Source organism: Fukomys damarensis, unplaced genomic scaffold, assembly GCF_012274545.1.
Source record: "Fukomys damarensis isolate Sample0158 unplaced genomic scaffold, DMR_v1.0_HiC HiC_scaffold_23, whole genome shotgun sequence".
Taxonomy (NCBI): domain Eukaryota; kingdom Metazoa; phylum Chordata; class Mammalia; order Rodentia; family Bathyergidae; genus Fukomys; species Fukomys damarensis.
In genome coordinates this window covers 55648398-55670306 of record NW_022900935.1, presented here as the reverse complement: position 1 = coordinate 55670306, position 21909 = coordinate 55648398, and the positions used below count along the sequence as shown (strand labels likewise).

Genomic DNA, 21909 nt, shown 5'->3' with positions numbered 1-21909 from the left:
GCATTTCTCCTCAGTATTGGTCACTAACAATCTAATAGTAAATCATTCCTCCTCTTTCTACTTCTATTTCAGGTTGATTTGTATTTTTATATGTACTTTAAAAGAACTAGGAAATTAGTGGAGCATTTGTCACACACACAAAGAGGCATTTCGTGGTAAAGAAAGATTCTGTAATTAACATGTTCACAGGTTAGAAGTTAACATACTATTAAATATTTGAGCTTTTCCTTGAAAATACCTTTCTGAAGGTTTTATTTATAAAATGTGATGAACATATTTAACTTATATTTAACTTATATTCCCTCCTTTAACCACGATCCAAATAATAGTTTGAAAAGTTGTTCTAAAGGACATAAAAGGAGTTTCAGTGCGATATATTACATTCTCTTCTGTTTTATCTATTCTTTCGATTTGAGGCTGTGAATTATTATTTGTATTACTAATGTCTGACGAACTGCTTGGCAGATCTGTAACAGAGACTTGCGTTGAGTTAATATGTGCCCTGGTGGCGGCCTTGTTTTGATATTCATAAATATTACAGCCAGATTTTAATGGACATTCTCAACAAAAACAGAACTCAACAGCTAAAATTTAATTTTCTGTGTAAAATAAAAGAAGTAGCAAGGGACTGAAGTATTGACTGGGTTTGGGGTTCATTGGGGAATCCCCCATTGGCTGTAAATCACCCTGTGTGGTTTTCATTTTCTGGGTGCAAATCAACTTAATGTGCAACATTATTAGATTAATGGGGCCCCTTTGGAAGAAATGATCTTGCTGAAGAGGTTTGGTTTAACTCTGCCTCTCTGTCCCACTCTGACCTTTGCAGGAATTTTTGATCAGAAAGAGAAGAACTTGAAAAGGGCTAAGACTCCATGACAATAGCTCTTGTTTGTATAAGGCAGTGGTAGCGAGCCTTCTAGAGCTTTTAGTGATACAAACAGCCTTCTGTGTTACACGTGTTCACAGATCTCGCCACCAGTTACAAGGAAACAAGTTTTTATTCATCTTTGCCCATGAAAAGATGAAAATGTCTCTACAAACCCATGTCTTCTGGGTCCAGGTATTGATTCATTGCTCCCTTTCCTAGATTGGCTTTTGCTTCTATACATTCAGTAATGATACAGTTGAATTTAGCTCAGTGGTTCTGCTACCTGCCTTGCAAGTGCAAGGATCCAAGTTCAATCCCTGCTACCAAAGAAAAAAGAATAGGCAAATAATACAATTGAAAATCTTGCCCCCATTCACTTCAATGATAACTCCTCTTAAAAAGGAGAACCAGAAAAATATCTATATACCCAGATCAAAGTTTCCATTAAAAAAAGATAAACATATACAACCTGTTATTCCATTTGTTCTGTGAACGTGCAAGCCAAGGGCAAATTCCATTTTTATTTCTTAAATCCCTTCTTCAGTATAACACATAAAAGTTTGGCCTGTGGAATCAGACCACATGGGTTCAAACCCCATCTTCTGCACTAACTAGCTAAGAGAACCTAGACAAGTGATTCAAACCCTCTCTGCCTCAATTTCCTTTTCTAAGAAAGGAAATAATATGGCGCCTACTTTCTTGGATGTCATAAGGATTATATAAGTAAACATATGCACAATACTGAAAAACTACCTAACACACAATGCACAACTATAGAATTCTATTTGATTGACTATTCATATCTCTTTTAAATGAACTATATAATATATATTCATATTACAGATTGCCTTAAATATATCTTGAATGAAGATTAGATTATTAGAATTATTTTTACAAATACAAATATGAACCCATTAGAATGATACAATATCAAATTTTAGAAGATAGAATTTGAAGTTATTGAAAATAATACGGGAGAAATTAAAGTCATTTATAATCCTGAGTATAATTAGCCTCTTAATATTTTGTATCTTCATTTCAAGGTATTTTCAAATATTTATGGTATGATTTAATTTTTGCAGTTGGCATATATAGAAAGTGGTCTTTAGTCATTAAATTTTCTTCAAAAACTTTTAATGCTCATATAAAATTCTACCATTTGAATACACCATTCATATTTCCAACAAGCATGTATTTGTTGTAAGTGAATTAAAAATAAAAACAAACTGAAGTTGCAACTTCCACAGAGAAACCGATGTGCCATGATGTGCCTGAACATGGAATCAAATAAACACGTCCCTGATAGCAGCTTTCCCTTCCTGCAGTGCCTTCAGTGGTTATGAAAACGCAGGTAATGTCATCAACTTCTTCTGACTTTCCATATCATAAGATCTTGTGTTGTTTTCTTTACTTCCGGTGGGACTTTATATGGGACAAGCCATGCTCATAGTAACAAATACTTGTATCTCCAAATACAGCATAGTTCAGTGATGAATTCTTTAAGGCTCTTAGCTTTCTCTTTGCCATTTATAGTGTCCAGGAGGGAATTTTTTTTCTTTTAAATCGCTGTACTTGTCTCTCCCCTTATTCTTTAAAGCATAGGCTAAGGGTTTGACTTACACTCCCCATCGGTCCTTTCAAAGAAGTTTTAAAGGATGTGTTACAGAGGGAGCAAGAAAATATCTTTTCTGAACATTTATGGATCTGTCCTTCTCTTTCTTACTAAATAGATCAGTGAATATGTTTTCTTCGTTTCAAATGTCAGTGTGTGTTTTTAGTACTATGCTATCACTGGGCAATATTAAAAAGGAGGCATAGTCTTGGCATGCTTGTGAAAATGAAAGTTATGTAGCAATCAGACATGACTAGGCTGTGCTTCAGGTGGATGCATAGGCAGAGTGCTCGGTAAGTGCTTTCTCCTTCCAAAGATGCAAGATTCCTTCACAGAGGTTGGCAATATTTCTTGCGGATTGTTGTTCCAGACAGAGCACGCAGTGTGGTACCCTGTGCTAAAAATCCTAGTGATTCAACCTAGTGAAAGATGATTTGTCATCTGTGCAACACCTAGCAGGGATGATTTTGATTAAGTGGTCCCCCAAGATAGCTCTTCTCTAGGTAGAAATCAGAGATCAAGACTTCCTCCATCAGAACACACCACTATGAACGTGAGGGCGTATTTTGTCATATGTATTTAACTGACAGCTAGAGAGTATGAAGGATCATCCTGCAGTGGTCTTGAAAGTGGTGGCTCTCAGTTCTGCCTCCATTGCATTGTCAGAATCAGCTGCAGGAGGTACGGCTTTGTTGTATCAGCCCAAGAAACACTGGAAGTGACGTGATGCTTAGACAGTGTGGGGTATTATCAGAAAAGCGAGGTATGTGTTTTAAATTTCATTCTCAAATTGAGAAGCAAAAATTTAAAATTGACAGAGAAATAAAAGAGGTTTTCTATAAAAAATTGATACCTATGTAATATTCCCTTGTATTTGCTTTGCTTTATTTTACACATTTACTTGTCTGAAATATAATTTTTAAGTAATTTTATTCCTGGACAAGTGTTATGGTCACTTTCTCTGAACCAGATACTGGCTAGTTTTCTCTATGATCCCAAACTTCTAGGTCTCCTGAAATTTACATTTAAATTCCTCCAAGTTTAATGCTAAATAAAATACAAAGTTGACTATATCAAAGCAAATGATTGATCAGCTTGCTAATGAATCGAGTTAAAAGCAAATGAAGGAAAACACAAAAATGGCTTTGCATATGTAAATAATTTCTGAGTCTGTGAGTTAAAAGTCATGCACCCATTAATAACCTTTATTTTAGATGCTCTTTCTTTAGTTCAAAAGGAAATTACAGGCTGGGGATTTAGCTCAGTGGTTCCGCTTCCGCTGCCTGCCTCGCAGGCACAAGAACCAGAGTTCGATCCCTGGTACCAAAAAAAAAAAAAAAGCAAATTACATGAAGAGCTCAGAATATCAGAATAACATTAATGCTCATTAAAAGTTCAACTGTGAATTTTTTTAAAAAACTTAGAATATACTCGTTTTTTTTTTCAGAAATCGCAGAAGGAATAAAGAAGGCTGTATATTCTTAGACTCTCTATTTTTCTTTTCTTGATGACATAGCGTGTAATTCACGATCTAAAGAACAAGTGACAAGTCTCCCTGTCTGTTTTCTGGTCTCTTGAGTTAAAAATCAAGGTTTCTAACATTACCTGTGGGAAGGGTGGTGTTATGTTTTCTGAGGTGAGGCACTGGAAGAGGTGGTGGCCGGTTAATATTTCCAAAAGGTAGCAATTACCTGATAACAGAAAGCAGCGTGGACTGTGCCTTGTTCCCGCTCATTTCAGAGGTGCCAAATCTGCCTTGGATATCTTTGTCATTATGGCTTCCACTGGCTGAGGTCACCTTGGTTCATGTGTTTTATACATTGGTTACCTTCTCCTTATTACTTGCCAAACAAACCTTTTTATTTTTGCACACGTTTATGTTGATTTTGTGGTTTCTGAAATTGGATTCTGGCTCCTGGAGGCCCAAGTTTCCACAGCAACTAAAGGCCTTATCTGCTACTGGTTCTTGGCAGGCAGACAACCAAGCCTTTCAGTTTACTTTGGATTTTTTTTTTTTTTTGCTTTTTCTAAAAAAAAAACACATTTTCTTCTCCCTTATTTTTCCTACACCCTGTCATTTAAGCATCGCATAATTAATTGCGTACATCCTGTGCCACATGCAATTGCCACAGCTTTGAAATCCCAATAGATCATTTTATAGAGAGGTGGGTGCCATTTTAAAAGAAAAAAAAAATTCAAACGAGGGCAGAGCTGGCGCCAGGGCATGGCTGTGCCGAGAGGAGTGTATCCATCTGCAGGTATGATAAAGAAACCTTGGCTCCTTCTGTTTGTTTGTCCGCATTTCCCTTCCAAACTGGCCTTTTCAAGATATAGGAAAGACCTCAGGACTGAGTTTGTTATTTTTTTCTCCAGAGCTAATTCCTTTTCCAAAATCAGCATGAACTGCCTCATTATGTGCTAAGTAAGAGGAGGTTTGCTAGTTTTCTTTAAAATTGGAGGGAAAAAAAAAAAAAAGAAAAGGTCTGATTAGCATCTTGTCATTTAGTGGCTGCTACTGACCCAGCAGAAGCATAAAAACAAACAAACAAACAGCAGAGAAACAAGACAAAGCTTACCAATTCCTGTACTTAGGTACTATTCAGGTTTAGCAACAATAAATAAGTCATCTCATTCTGTTCTCAAAGTTCCTCTGAAAAATAAACGTAATCATTTTCAGTGTGGGGGGGTGTTACTGGGATCAAGGCTCAGGGTCTTTACAAAAAAAAAAATACATAACTCCTTTGGAAAGAAATGTGTAGGTTTTGAAAGAAATGGGCAGTTTAATGAGCCTTCTTTATCTTTGTTCACAGTGAGGGAAGTAAGAATACCTTTCATTAGCAGTTTTGGTCCTAGGGAAAAATCACCCAGTCTAGGGAAATTAAAAAAAAAAAGAATGACTCGCATTTATTTCGTAAACTGAAGGCCCGATGTTCAGGCATAAATAAAAGTTTACCATAGCTAGAATTTAGTCCTCAGTATGTGTCTACATGTTTTTCTTGTCCTCTTCTTCCTATTAGTGTTTTGAAATCTTCTTTCTTTTTCACGGCAGGCTATGTCACTAACGCCCAAGGCAGCATGATCCATAGGTAGAATCTCGTATTTCCTGAAATTTTCCAAATATCTCTCCCATCCAAACTCCTTTACCCATTGCCTCATTGCCTCAGGGAACTTATTCATCCCGCCAGACAAAATATGAAGGACAAATTATTACTTACTAGGCTTTGGCATCAGGCTAGTTATTAAAAATGTTCAGACTAAACCCCTCTTTACTAACCGGATGGAATAATGAATCACATCTCAGAGGGCTCTCGTGAACATTCATTATTCTAATGTCCATAGAGTGTATAGGGGCCTGTCTAAAGGCTTGGTTGTAATAATATTCAGAGGAATACAGGTGGAGTTTTTAATGAGACTTAAAAACTTGCATTTCCTTACTATATCTCAGGCATGATTGTAAATACATTACCTTTAAACCTTATTTGCTCCTAACAACAGCACCAGGAGGTGGGGAGAGCTGCTAAATTATGTTATTTCAGCAGCTATTATTCTTATTATGATCATTTATCGCATTTTTAAAAATCACATTTAGTTTTGATAACTGGATAGTGTTGCGATCCACTTTCATGAGAAAGTCCAGTGGCTGACAGCGTTATGAACACATAGCGTGTACCTCATCTTAAATAGAATGCACACGCCATCACCCAGGGAATACCAACTTGCAGTTATGCTGTAGCATCAAATACACTGCAACATAATTATAATTAAAGAAAAAATTTAAACAGAAGAGTCAGAGAAGTTGTTTTTTGGTGGCTTCACTTACATCACAGTGTTTCCAGTAACAGTGTCTTCCCCCCCACACACACACAATACTGGAGATTTGACCCAGACCTTGTGCACTGAGCTATATCCCCAGGTCTTTTTTAATTTTTTATTTTGAACTAGGGTCTCACTTCATCTTTAGCCTCCCAGAGGGAATCGTACCAGATTTTAACTCATCTAAGCAATGTTTTTACTTCAAAGTAAATATCTTTAATTTCTACACTGATTTTTAAAAATTGAATTTATTGGTACATTCTAGGTAGACAGTACAGTTACATTCATTACTGGGATCTTGTACCTTTACATGCCAGGTCTTGGTTCTCATTTTTTCCCCTTGTCCCCACCCTCCCTTCACCCCCTCCTCCCCTCCCCACCTTCAAACACTTTAATTCCATTTTTACATTTTCTCATATTTTTTTCCTTTTCCCTCATTCCCCTTTCCCTATCCTTCTCACTGTCCCTACGCCTTTGGTCCTTTTCTTCCTATTTCACATTGCTAATTGTCCTGTTAGGATCTTGAGTACTATTTTAGTTTTTCACACCAGAGAAACTATTCAGTATTTGCATATGGGTGACTTAGTTATTTCACTTACGAATATATCCTCAACATGTACCCATTTACCTAGGAATGAATCTACTTTCTCATTCTTTATGGCTAAGTAGTATTCCATTTTATAGAAAAATCACATCTTCTTTATCCAGTTTCCAACTGATGGGCAGATGGGCTGTTTCCAAGTTGTAGCTATTACAAACTGTGCCGCTATAAACATGGGTGCACCTATATCACTGTGTTATGATTCTTTTAATTCTTTTGGAAAGATACCCAATAGAGGGATGCCTGGGTCAAAAGGAACCTCTAATCCCAGTTCTTTGAGGTATCTCCATATTGATTTCCATAGTGGTTGCACCAGTCTGCACTCCCACCAACAATGGAGAAGGGTTCCTTTCTCCCCACAACCCTGCCAACATTTGTTATTGTGTGTTTTCTTGATAGCAGCCATTCTTTGTGGGGTGAGGTGAAATCTCAGTGTTGTTTTCATCTGCATCTCTCGAATGACCAGTGATGTGGAACATTTTTTTCATATATTTACTTGCTGCTTTTATTTCTTTGTCTGAGAAATGTCTGTTCATTTCAGATGCCCATTTTAGAACTGGGTCTTTATATTTGGGGGGGCTGGTTGTTTTTAGTTCTTTATATATTTTAGATAATAGTCCTTTGTCTGAGGAGCAGCTGGTAAAAAGATTTTCCCACATTGTAGGTTGTCTCTTAGTTCTGTTGATGTTTCTTTTGCAGTGCAGAACCTTTTTAATAACATAAGATCCTAGTTGTTGATTCTTTCTGCTAGTTCCCGTGCTACTGAGGATTTGTTCATAAAGTCTTTTCCTATGCCAGTGTCTTCCAGAGTTATGCCTAACTTATCTTCCAGCAAGTTTAGTGTTTTTGTTTTTATATTTAGATATTTAATCCACTTGGATTTTAATTTAGTGCATGGTGACAGATAAGGGTCTAGTTTTAATCTTTTGCAGGTTGAGATCCAGTTTTTCCAACACCACTTATTAAAGAGACTATCTTTCCTCCAGTGGGGTCTGTCAGCTCCTTTGTCAAAGATGAGGTAGCTGAGTGCATCTGGAGTTGTTTTTGTGTCTTCCAATCTGTTCCACTGATTTTCAGGTCTGTTTCTTTGCCAGTACCATGCTGTTTTTATCACAGTGGCTTTGTAGTATAGTTTCAAATTGGGAATTGCTATACCTGCTGCCATGTGTCTGTTGCCTAGGATGGCTTTTGCTCTTCTAGGTCTCTTATGGTTCCAAATGAATTTTTGGATTCTTTTTTTTTTTTTTTTTAGTTCTGTGAAGTATAGTGTTGGGATTTCAATTGGCATTGCATTGAATCTGTATAGCAGTTTTGGTAGTATGGCCATTTTCACTATGTTGATTCTTCCTACCCAGGAGCAGGGGAGATCTTTCCATTTTCTTATATCCTTCTTGATCTCTTTTTTCAGAGTGCTGTAGTTTTCAGGGTAGAGGTCTTTTGCTTCTTTTGTTAGATTGATTCCCAGATACTGCATTTTTTGGGGTGCTATTGTGAAAGGAATTGTTTCCCTAATTTCTTTGTCAGTGAGTCTGTTATTTGTGTACAAGAAGGCTATTGATTTTTGGGTGTTGACCTTGTATACAGCTCCTCTGCTAAAAGTGTCAATTAAGTCAAGAAGTCTTTTGGTGGAGTTTCTTTGGGGGTCTTCAATGTAGAGTATCATATCATCAGCAAATAATGACAGTTCACAAAACAGGTTTGAATAAATGCAAAAGAATTGAAATTATTCCCTGTATATTATCAGATCACAGTGCAATAAAGCTGGAGATCAATAGCATAAGAAACCGTAGGAACTTCACAAACACATGGAAATTGAGCAACACTCTCCTGAACAATCAATGGATCACACAGGAAATTAAAGATGAAATCAGACAGTTTTTACAAATAAATGAAAATGCCAGTACAATATACAGGAATCTATGGGACACAGTGAAAGCAGTTCTATGTGGAAAATTCATAGCACTGAATGCCCACATTAGGAAAACAGAGCAACCTCAAATAAACAACCTAATGATGACTCTTACACTCCTAGAAAAACAAGAGCAAGAAAAACCCAAAGCTCGAACAAGAGAGAAAATTATAAAGATTAGAGCAGAAATCAATGCAATAGAAACTAAGAAAATGATACAAAAAATAAATGAATCGAAGAGTTGGTTTTTTGAAAGAATAAATAAAATTGATAAACCCTTAGCAAACCTTATACAAAAAAAAAAAAAGGAAAGAAAGGCTCATATTCATGCAATTAGAAATGAAAAAGGTGAAGTCACAACAGATCCCACAGAAACCCAGAGGATCATTAATACATACTATGAGAACCTGTATGCTAATAAAATGGAAAACACAGAAGAAATGGACAGATTTCTAGATACTTATGAATTACCATCAAAGTTGAATGAAGAAGATAAAAACATTTTAAACACCCCAATCACAATCAGTGAAATTGAAAATGTGATTAAAAACTTACCAACAAAGAAAAGCCCAGGTCCTGATGGATTCACTGCTGAATTTTACAAGAAGATCTATTGCCATTACTCTTCAGACTTTTCAATGAAATTGAAAGAGAAGCAATACTTCCAAATTCATTCCTGGAAGCAAATATCACTTTGATTCCCAAACCTGGGAAAGATGTAACTAAAAAATAGAACTACAGGCCAATATCCTTAATGAATATAGATGCAAAAATCCTCAATAAGATACTAGCAAACAGAATACAGAGGATCATCAAGAAGATCATACATCCTGACCAAGTTGGATTTATTCCAGGGATGCAAGGATGGTTTAGCATACGTAAATCAATAAATATAATACACTATATTAACAAAGTCAAGGACAAGAACCACATGATCCTCTCCTCTCGATAGATGCAAAAAAAGCATTTGACAAAATTCAGCACCCATTCATGATAAAAACTCTGTAAAAAATTGGAATAGATGATCTATATCTCAACTTAATGAAAGCTATCTATGAAAAACCAAGAGCCAACATTATATTAAATGGCCAAAAACTGAAAACGTTCACATTAAAATCAGGAACAAGACAAGGATGCCCACTATTACCACTCCTCTTTGATATAGTTCTGGAAACATTAGCCATAGCAATTAGACAAGAAAAATAAATTAAAACAATAAAGAAATTAAACTGTCATTATTTGCTGATGGTCTACGCTGATGTTTTTAAAAATGGATTCCCCGTTAGCTCACTGGAGAAGGAAACAAATGCAGGAGAGACACTGTGCATTTTTTCTTTCAGCCTGGTTTCCCTGCTGGGGATTCCAGGACCCCAAAGCCACCACAGCACCCCTGGGGACCTCTCCGGCCAAAGGTCAGCCCATGTGAGATGGTTGGCAAAATTCCTCCCCCAAAGTAATTCTGGGTGGCGCCTCCTTCCTTAAATCTTATCTCTATCCACCACCAGGTAGAAAAGTCTCCAAGACAAGTTTGTGCTGTTGAGCACATCAGCAGAAACAGGGAGGGTCCCTCACAATGGTAAGACTTGATCTGAAAAGGTTTGTCCTATGAAAGGGAGATGATCTCAGTGTGAGATTTCTTAAACCAGGTCAGAATCTCAAATCTGTGCAGACCCTGTCCACTTCTCTTGACCAGTGTCACCAATGTCCCTGTCACAGTGACCCTCTGTCCTGGCATAGTGAGAGGGATGGTCCCCTCACACAGAAGCCAGGTGGGGGCTCCTTCCAAATTTTACCATCCTGTCCGTCCTGTTTTTGTAACAAGGCTACTAAATAGAAAGCTTTAAAAAAAAAAAAAGATGGAAAAGGCAGAAATGGCCATACAGCCACTGGGAGGTTAAACTGTGTTTGTGGACATCGTGGTCAAGAAAGAATCTTAGAATGAAACATTGGTGACACGTAGTGGATTAAGTTGCCTACTTTCAGGACCCACAATTATGATTCTGTGCAAGGGGCATGTTAAAATTGCAAACCCACTGAACCTCTTTGTGTTAGAACAGTCTTAAAGTAGATCTGCCAGGTGGTCAATGACAGGGAATATCCCGATGTGAAGAATTGAGAAGTAAATGTGACTTTTTGCATAGAAGTACAAAATTACAACCTCATTCAGTGAAATCTGGGATGGAGTGCTTAAACCATTCAGCAATGTGCAGAAATGTTAGCTGCCTTTTAATCTGTATCTTTATTAGATCCCTCAGAATGGGGATGGTGTCCAGTTTTGACATCATGTTTGATACCATAATTTTAACAGGTTTGTGGTATGGATGGCATGGGTTAAAACTGGATTGGCCCAATGGCTTCCTTTCCAAACTAGGACATGTCAAAATTGAAGGGGAGAGCCGTAGTAATACCAAGGCAGTGGATACTGATATTGGGGTACATAGTCATCCTAGAGGGGCTTCTTCATAGTGTGAAACATTTGAAAGTTGTCTAACATCTGTGATGAGTAATTTTTATGTCAAATTGCCTGGACAACAGCGTGACTATATATTTGCATGATCATTATTTCTGGGTATGTCAGTGAGCATGTTCCTGATGAGATTACCATAATTCAATTTAAATTAGTAGACTCAGTAAAACAGATTGTCTTCCCTACTGCGAGTGGGCCTTGACCATTGTGTTAAAGGCTGAAAAGAATAACTGGGTCAGTAAGAAAGAATTTCTCCTCTCTATCTGACATGGACTTTACTGAGAACTGATGAAAAGTTGTCTGCAGTAGTTGTACAGTACCATTTTAAACTTCCAGCTGTACTGCACAGCGGATTCAACCTCTCCCTATCTTCACCACATTCACTTTTGTTGGTTTTTAAAAAATTTATGGATTTTAACAGATGTATAGTAGTACCTCAGTGTTATTTTACTTTGCATCCCTCTTGTATGGCTCACACTCTAATGGATAACTTAGCAATTTCCAAGTTAAAATAATTGACTTTGGAATCAAATATTTGTAAATGGGTATAAAATCCTTGCCTTTAACTCCAATAAAAAGATAATATTTGTATTTATCTAGTATATTTCCTGTTGTTATAATCAAGTTAATTTAATAACAGTGAAATAGCCATAGAGTGCCTGACACTTGAGAGCCATATGACAAATGATAGCTATTATCATTATCAAACTAAGAAGCAAGAGTTAAACACATTTAAGCTGTAGCAACATAGCAAAATTGCAGCACTTTATGTAAAATTTCTGGAAAAGATGTCAAGTACTTTCCAGAAATAGAAAATAAGAGGATGATCATGCTCTAGCACTTGAGGGGTTAGAAAAATTAAATGAGACGATCCATACAAAGATTTTAGAAAAAAAATATTTTGATAACTATAGTAAACATTATCATGTGCTATTAATACATCCCACACCCTGTGCTAAAGTCAGGGTTATACTCCTGAACAATGGAATCAACTCTATACAGTTGAGTAATTCTTGGTTCTTCCCTCCCTCTCTCTCTCTCCACATCTAATCCCAAGTGTTCTGTCTTTAAAACATCTACCAAACACAACAACAGTGCTTCATCTTCACTGTTTTTGCTAGCTTCCAGCAATCATTTTATCTTACTGTACTCTAGAATAAATCAAATATTTGCAGGAGACCCCAATATTGATTATGCCCCAAAGCAGACCATAAGCACTGCAGGCTGTGAAGAGTTAACCCCATAATTGGCTTGTTTATTGAAGTGAGTCTGGCTGACGCCTCTGTGCTGAGGTCAGAGTAACTCTCACCCAAATTTGGTTCCCATAACTAAAACCTTCTTAACTAGAAGGACAATGTTCTAATTATAAACATATATTTTGTCTATTATTTTCCTTATTCATGAATGCTTTGTCTTGCCCTTTAGGAGTCTGTTTACATTAATTTTTATAGAAAATGCATGATTGTGCATCCTCACACATAGTTCTGCTCTTGAACATAGCTCACCTTTACCCCATAACAATAAAAATCAGTGGTTTGGACTGGCCAGCACCTTTGACGGTTGTACTGACATTGATTATCCTGGAACCTTGCTTTCTTAGTTCTGTCTTTTATTTTATTTTATTTATTTTTAAATTTATTTGTTTATTAATTAATTTATCTATTTTTCTAAGGCATGCATTGTACACTGAGCAGGAGACTAGAGCCTACTGCAAAGGTTCCCAGTAACATTTCAGGGATCTCTAGTAAATATTGGTCTGTTTTTGTATTTTTTATACTCATAGACTCCATCAGTTCTTCCTATACCTAAAATTCTCCAGTGGCTCTCTATCAGTTACAATCTACTTAAAACCCAAATCCCTTAACTTGGCCCCCAAACACCTCCAGAATCTGGTCCTTGACTCATTTTTCAATTTGATCTTATCCTATACTCCTTTTTAAATTGTTATATCCACATTAGACTTTTTGTTGTTTTTGAAACGTGCTAAAATTACTTCATATTCACCAACTTCATTTTTTTTTCTGACTACTGGAATGTCTTGCTCTGAAATTTACACTTGACTGACATTTCCCCAGTCATCAGGTTGCAAGGAAATGTTATTTTCTCAGAGATGTCTTTCTTGAGTATCTGATAGGAACTCATCCTCCTCAACTCCTTGTCTCCCTTACCTATCAGAGTTATGTAAATAGTATGGTTGATGTATCTTGGGCACTGTATTAGTTACTTTTCTCTCCTTGCTGAGACAAAGTACCTGACACCCAAAGTTAAAGGGGGAAAGGTTTGTATGGTTTATTGTTCATAAGGGTTTCAGTTCATAGTTGCTTGGCTCCAAGGCAGAGTGGCAGAAGGGAAACAACTCATGGTGGCAGAAGCAGCAAAAACAACAAGATATCTTAAGAGCATCTTTCTGCCTCTTTTATCTTATCCAGGCTACTTAGGGTGGGTAGGACTGATGCCCTTAATCCTAGTGCCCACAGGCCTAGCCCCAACATGAATCAATCACGCACTCTAGGTTCAGCCACCTCTGAAATGCCCCATCTCATTTGCATGAGGCTTTGGAGTGGGATAACTAAAAGCAAGTTGTAACAAATACAATCTGTTTTATTGCTCCCATAACTTTAGAAAAAAACCCACTCTTATTGAGCACTGAGTAGTGCACATGTGAATTACTTGTATCTGTGAGGCAAATTGGTCATTAGTTTGTGTGTGTGTCTGTGTGTGTGGTATCCATTCATATTTCTATATTGACTTTCTATGGAATTTCCAACCACTAAGTGAGATCAATAGGACAAGGTATATAAGGTATATCAGTAGGATGTAATTTTTATTAACTTTGGCATATAGATGTTTAGCACGTAGCCATATGTTTCTCACAAAATGTAACTTATAATTCGAGCATTATAACTAAACAACACACATCGTTGCAGTAATTTCTTCCCAGCACCAGTCCATATCCCATTTTCTTTCTCAAAGGGTCTGTTTTTATTTCTGTTTCCACCTAAGGTTCACTTGTCTATAGCAACACCTCTTTTTTTAAACAATTTGGAAATATGGGGTGTTATTCTGGGGCTGAAATATTCCATATTTTTCCTCCACAAAGCACTGATTGCCAACAATCCATGATTGTCTCTCTTTTCCAACTCTAGCCGTGAGCCAGGATCAAAATCTTCATGAATAATTCGCAAATAATTAAATTTTTTAGCTTTTGTTCTTATTCACGGGAGTGAAGTAATTTTGGTCTCCTTCTGGATTAGATTATCCCTGAAGTTCATGATTTAAACAGTCTCTTTTCAGATGTGATGCCTTTGACTGTGCAGACTGATAGGACTCTGGGCAGCACAGGTCTGTGTTTTCTCTGTAAATAAAAGCCTACAAAATTTCAACAAGTCAGCCCTTGTGTGCCACGCGGAGAGATTGATGAGAAACCACATTATTTCCCCCCTTAATACACAGTCTACAATCACAAACGCACTTTCTCAAAACATGGCTCTACTTCGTACCCAGAGCTTATGAGACATTAGATGGGTCAGTGAAGCCTCCAAAGAGCTCAGCCTTCACCCAAGGCAAGTTCCTCTGTGTAAGTGACTGTTTTTAACTTTTTTAGAATAGAGAGAAAAATAAAATTCCAAACAAGATGTGACTATTTTACTTTAATGTAAGTAAAAGTAGCAGAGGTGGTCAACTGTTCACCTGAATAGATGTAACTCTGGAAACGTGCATAGAGTGAGAGCCAGACACTTCTATATCCCACATAGAGAAAAAGGACAAGCACAGAAAAGTTAGGAAATAAGTGTAGATAGCTGTGTAGAGAATTTTATCAAAAGAAAAATATATTATCAGTGAATTGTGAATATGAAATCTGAAAGTGATCCATATCACCTCTTCTATAAGAGTGACTTAATTTGTGATTTCAAATTTAAACAGCTACCAATAATATATCTTCACCTTGATCGACCACCTACCTATATGTGAAGAAAATGACAATGCACTTATTGATTATTAGAACTTTATCCAACCTGAATATTTATAGATTAACCACGGCTTTTACTAGTCCACATTTGTAACCAAAATTATACATTTGAAACTACTGTCTAGGGTACGTTTATCTGTTATTTTCTGTGTTTCTGAAATAAAATTATTTGTCTTTATAAAAGAAAAGAATCAAAGCTTTATTAATGTTATCTTAATAAGAGTTATCTATAGGATGAACTTAGGATCCAGGGTACTTCCTACCTAAAGCGTATCTCACACTGTCCTGTCAAGGGTACCCAAATTTCTAATTTTGGGATCACTACTTGGTGTCAAAGCATTATCACAGAAGAGATAACAGAATGGTTCTACTGATATCTTAGCAGGGTCCTTGAGCCCTTAACTGCACCTGAGGAGAGGAAAACACTGAAGGAATTTTACATAGAGGAGAATCTTCTGAGTATGGAGAAAGTGATGCCCTTTTGGACAGAGCCAAAAGAGCTAGGCAGAGGGTGGAAGAGTGGAGAGATGCAGACATAGCCGAGTAGATATAGGTGATGCAGAATCAGACGACACAGATGTAGATGTAAACTTAGATGTAGGCACCTAGCTTGTGTGTGAGGGAGCAGGTGACAGCAGCAGTGCATTGTGGTGAGAAAGTGGACGACACAGAAAAGGACAGCAATTTCTACCCAGCAAAGATACTGAAAGAGATCTACAACATTTAAAAATATATTAATATAGTCCCCTCACCTTCCCAATTTAATAGGTAGAGTTAGACTTTCTTCATAACCAAACAGATTCCAAATTTATTATTGTTGTTCTTCTGGGTTGTGGCTCTGCTAAGTAGGTTTGAAATATATCCCAGTAGTTGCTGCATTTCTTGATTTCATCCTACATCAATATTTACCAGAATGTCTTTTCCTCAGAAATGAACTTCAAACTTTACAGAGCCTCCCGCCTCACAGTTTCTTAAAAGTGTAACAACATTAATTAGTTGAGGAAAATAGTAAATGTTATACAGAAAACTCAATAAAAAAGTAAATAAGTGTCTAATTTCCTATATTTTCCACAAAGCTGTTCTTCTCTTATATATCTAAGCTGTTCTTAGTATCAGCAGGAAGACCATAACCTTTTGAATCTCCCTGGCTGGATTTGAATCTAGGATTCACTGTTTACTAACCAAATGGACAAGTGATGTTATTTTCACGTATCTGTTTTTTCCTCACATATAAAGGGAGATAATGGTAATTCCTATTTCACTGGAACTATTATCATGACTGGATTAATATTTATATAGTGCTTGCCACCATACCTGCCACACAATTAGAGCCACTTATGCATTTGCTAAATAAATCATAGTGTCTTGTTTGAGCCCCATGCAAGAAAACAGAGATCTGGTACCTCTGTCTGGATTCTTCATTCTGTATTATTTCCCTTTGTTCATTTAGCTATTTTCCTCTCTGTTTTACTTCTATTATTTTAGGTTAGAATCTGTCGTTTTTCATCTATTTTAGCATTTCCATCTATATTTTTTCTATCAGCATTAAGATCGTCTTAAGAATGTTAATACTCTAAGACTGTAGGACTAGTTAATGATATAGAAATGGTTATCTCTAAACTCACACCCACGATCTAGGTTACTTTCCTCTCCTTGCAGAGGCAAAATACCCAACTCCCATAGTTAAAGGAGGAAACATGGGTTCAGCTGACAGTGTACAGAGATTTCACTCCATACTTGGCTGGCTCCAACTGTGGCACAGTGGCACATGGCAAAGGGGCATCACAGAGGAGAAACAGTTGGTGGCAGACAGAAGACAGCAAAAGCAAGCAAGGGACCTTAACAGCGCCTTTCTGCCCCTTTTATCTTATTCAGTCTACTCAGGGAGGGCAGCACTCACACCCTTAATCTTAGTGTCCTTGAGCCTAGCACTGCACCATGAATCAATTCCAGTGTGACACACCTAGATGCAGCCACCCCTGAGGAGGCCCCTCCTATGACCCCATGAGGCTTTGCGAGGACACCTAGACGCAGCCACAATACCCACTCGGGTCTTTAGTGCCCCTGCCAGTGGTGTGTCCTTTCTGTGAGAAATGTCTCATTAAATCTCTTCCACTAGTGACTCATACTGCATGGATTGACTTCTCTTTACTTTTCCTCTTCCATGTAGTAAAATTCTTTCTGTCTCTTCCCATAAGACTTTTAGACTGAAGGGTTTTTTTTTTATGATTATAACCTTGTCATATACAGTTTATCTCTCAAGGGCACTAGATGTTATACCCCTTTTCTTATCTCCACAGGAGCGACAGTACTCCTAGGACAGCAGATGAGACCAGGGTCACTGTGTGCAAAGTTTTTCTCTGAGTCAGCTTCTTGGTCCTACTCATTCTCTTTATTCTGTGTATTAAGAATCCTAGGGTTCCTTTGGGGACAGTTTTGGGGGAAGATGTAGGAAATTTATGTTGGCTCCCAGTTCGGGCTGGGTTATGCAATCCAACTTTACTGGCAGTTTAGAGCTTTATTTGATGTCCAAATCTATTCTTAGTCTGTTCAGAATTCAGGGAAGGCAGCAAGTAATACAATTAACTGGTTATCTCCAGAAAGCAAATATGAATGACATATCCCTAATAATTATAAATTATTTTATTTGGTACTAGGGCTTGAACAAGGGCCCCTCATACCTAACTACATCCCCAGAATTTTTATTTTTATTTTTTATTTAAGAGGGGATTTCCCTAAATCACCAAATCCCCAAGCCTAAGCTTAAATTGGCAATCTTGTTGCCTCAGCTTTCCAGAGTCCTGGGATTACAGGTATGGGGCACCATACTCGGTTTATAAAACATTTTTAATCTCCAGGAAATTATGTGAGAATTTTGGATCATTTTACAAATTGGCTGTGTTCCTTTATATAGGGCTTCTCAATCATGAAACTGTGGCCATTTGGGGCTGGATAATTGTTTGCTGAAAATGGCTAGCTGGTGTGCTCTAAGATATTTAATAACATCCTTGGTCTTTATCCAAAAGGTCCTAGTAGCAACCTTCTGAATAAGAGTGATAATTTCTCCGGATGCTGTTCCCTTATGGAGAAAACTGATATTGTAGAAGGCCACTGCTCTAATCTGAGACTCACGAGGGGGTCTGTAAGAAATAAAATGAAAACAAAGCAGATGCATAAGGAGTGAAAGGATGAGAAGACTCCAGGGCTCTCTTCTCCAAGTGAGCCACTGTGTTACCTGCAGGTTTAGACAACTCAGAAGAGAAAGCAGGAGCAGGAACGTTCTCCCAAGTGACTGGGGGAATATTCTCTTCTCAGACTCAGAAAGGAAGAACAGGCATTTACTGCTGCTTGACATTGACTAATCGCTTGAAAGTTTGCTGTGAAAATGATGACTGCTTTAATCCGTGTCATCCCAGACTTACTCTCACTAAATGACATTAGCAAATTCATCCCAGCTTCATCCATAGAATGGGCCTGGTGATAGAAAGGGCCTGAATAACTTTTTCACTGTCACATGGCTTTTTCAAGTCGAAAACTGTGATGCCGATGAAGATCTTAGCACTTGGGACACTGTGAAATATTTCATACCTGTTGTTCTTCCTATTGTATGAAGAACTATCTCACACTTGGGGGTCCAGGAGAGCTAACAATGATGAATGAAGTCACTCCCTCATGAGCAGAACTGCAGAGTCCAATAACCAGGAGTCGCGTGAGTTTGGGTCAAAAGAAGGTATGTTGGGTTTCATCAAAACTAGTAATTTCCACGTAGTAAAAGGCTCACATGTGTCACCGGGTGGTTTCGTCTTTCATTCTCCATGAAGGCTGAAACCCACAAAGGCAATGACCACTCTAGAAGGTGATCAAGTACAGTGACGCAGGCCTATAGTCTCAGCTCTCTGGGAGACTAAGGCAGAAGGATCACAAATTGAAGACCAGTGGGGACAGGTCATTGAAACTCTGTCTCAGGGCAAAAGAGGGTGAGGTTGTAGCTCAGCACTCTGCAATTTTAGTCCTCAGTCCTACAAAGCAATACTTCTGTATGCACGTAAGTCACCTCTGCAAACAATGACAGGGCCGAGAATGACCAGGGAGTCCTTCACTTGGGAAACCCTGCTCTAAGTATCAATACATCATCTCTAGGAAGTCAGGCTATGCATATCCTCTCATTGCCTACTGTTCAATGCTTTTCCAAGCCCACATTTGTTTTTCTTTTTATTTACTATGGACACCAAATTAAATGTCTAAAATCTAGAAGAACCATACTGAGATATTTATGATCTTCAGAATAGTTCTTCATTTGATTACATTCTCAAAATTGTCTTCCAAGTTTTCGGGTGATTTGAGGAGTAAGTTAATATCCGGCAGGCCCAAAGTGTGTATTTCAAATGAAAGAAACCGCATTTGTTTGTTCCCTGAAAATGCTTCGTGACTAATGTTCTCAGATATTAAAGCTGTAAACTAAGCAGGCGAAGTTTGAAAAGAGTTGTGCATACAGTCAAACATTTTTCAGAAATTGCCCAGTAGGGTCTGGTCTGGGTCCACAACTTCAGACCCTGTCTGTTGTGGTAGAAGAGGCTTTCATAGAAAAGGTGAGACAATGTTTTGAAAACATTTCCTTGGGAATACCAAAAGGAGTCTAAGGCAGGGAAGGTCTGTGTCCTGCTTTTTTTTTTTTTTCCTCTTCTTTTTCTTCCAGAAAAGAAGGGAGACTAAAAAGCAATAAAGCAGAAGGCATTTCCTACAGGTAGCCTTAAATCATTCAACACGGCAGTCTTCAGGGAGCTACGCGGTTCCTCTTTCCTTTCCAGAGTGAGCTTTCTGGCTAAATACTTCTCATCCAATGCTCAGTGTCTTCACCTGGATCTCCAAGGGCTTCTCCCAAGGCTTGTGCTGGTGTAACAGCATCCCCACTTCTGCAGAAATGGGTCTTGACCCATGCATCACATTTGAAGACTCTTTCAATTGCTCCCCAGTGGCGGAGGCCAAGGGCTATGTTTTGCTTGTGATAATGTGCTAATCTCCAAGACCCAACATAAATTCTCCTCTTGCATTGTCATTTGTCAAAGTCCCAATAAGGGGCAGGAAAAAAAGGAAGAAGAACACTCAGGGGGAGTGTGGAGGAAAGTAATGACAGAAAGCAAACTTGGCCTTAGTTTTGTTTTTCCTGCAGCAGGATTTCCCCCTCCCTTCTACTTAATCTGTAAAACATCTGATCACGAGAGAGGGCACTGCAAACACAAATAAATAAATAACTCTCCGTGCTTCTCCCCTGCTGATTTTTTTTTTTTGGTGGGCCAACACTTTAGACAGATAGTTAAATATTAAAAGTTATGAAGATAATTTACTCAGAAGCCACAAATTGATGCTGGGAACTATGTGAATATATTTTCCACAGTTTTATCACTTGCTCCAATAATATCAAGCTGAGAGTTACATGGTTGCCTGAGTTGTTCTTCTGATCACCTTTTATAAACTTTCTTGGGTTTGCTTCAACAAAAATGTTTAGGAGAGTGAGACCAAGCAAGGTAATGTTTCCTCCCATTAGTGTGGACTAGGAGAAAAAGAACACATGCTAAATTTCATTGTGGCTGCTCAACAGCTTTGTTGAGATGTAATTTCTATATACCATAGATGTTACAATTCAGTGATTTTAGCCAGTCCATATACTGTAATTACTCCTCCTTCTAAGGCAGGTTTTAATCTACACACTCTATAGAGTTTTGCTTTTGGATGTTTCATGGAAATGGAATCATAGTATTGCTCTTTTGTGTCTGGCTTCTTTTACTTGCACAGTGATTTTGAGGCTCATCTCTCTTTTTTCTGGAGGCCTCAGCACTCCACTGTCTCTCTGATTACAGGTAGTGTTTCCATCACTTTGCTTCTCCATTCTCCAAAGGATGGAGATTCGTCGTGGAAATGCTTAATAAACAATGTAAAATGAGATGGCTTATTTAAGCAAAAACACATTTAAGCTGGTGAGGCAAGAGTTGTTCACTCAAGAAGGGAGCAATCCCTCGATCCAGTTTTTGCCTAGGGGTGGTGAGTTCCCTGAATATACACTTCCGAGTTCTGAGAGTTCAGTGCACGGTGAAAATGAAAGAGGCTCACTGTCTTAGTCCACATCTACATGCCACAAATTTCATCGATACGACCAGGGTCGGCTCACCAAATTTTACATGTCTGTTTTAGCTTACTCACTGTTTAATACTATCCTGGAAATTCAAGGGCCAGTAAATAAATATGCAAAACAACTCCTGATCAGATTTGAAGCCAACCAAATGGATTTTAGGAGGCCCTATACTTAAGTATAACAGGGTACTTACAGTATATTTACAAATTAGGTTGGAGAACGAATGATAAAATCAGATGAAATATTTGTCCTTTGCTCTGACAACAAATATTATAGTGATAAAACATCTTACCTTATATTCCCACCACAGGATTTCCACTAAAATAAACTGATTGTTATAGGCATTGAAGTTTGTTGTTAATATTTCATTTGTTTCTGTGACCAATATATTACAATATATTACTTGATGATTTATATGCATTTGTGTACTCATCATCAAATTACCCTGATTTCACAGGTTAGAAAGTTAAAGAAGTTCCAGAGAGGTTAGGAAAATGTTCGGGTGTGATACAATTAGTAAGAAAGGGAACATGATTAAG

The 21909-nt window shown here is 37.7% G+C and overlaps 1 long non-coding RNA gene across 13 annotated transcripts in view; it reads left to right on the top strand.

Annotated features, from left to right (window-relative positions):
• Window positions 1-21909, top strand: part of LOC104873750 — a 121130-nt gene that overhangs the window by 33479 nt on the left and 65742 nt on the right. For 8 of the 13 annotated variants that reach the window (XR_002025932.1, XR_002025931.1, XR_002025924.1 and 5 more), the window contains 2 exons: window positions 827-1060; window positions 2116-2219. The exons of 1 other annotated variant lie outside the window; for it this stretch is intronic. This is a non-coding gene — a long non-coding RNA (uncharacterized LOC104873750). The remainder of the gene's footprint in view (window positions 1-826; window positions 1061-2115; window positions 2220-21909) is intronic. 4 more of the 13 variants (XR_002025927.1, XR_002025923.1, XR_002025930.1 and 1 more) reach the window with 2 other exon arrangements.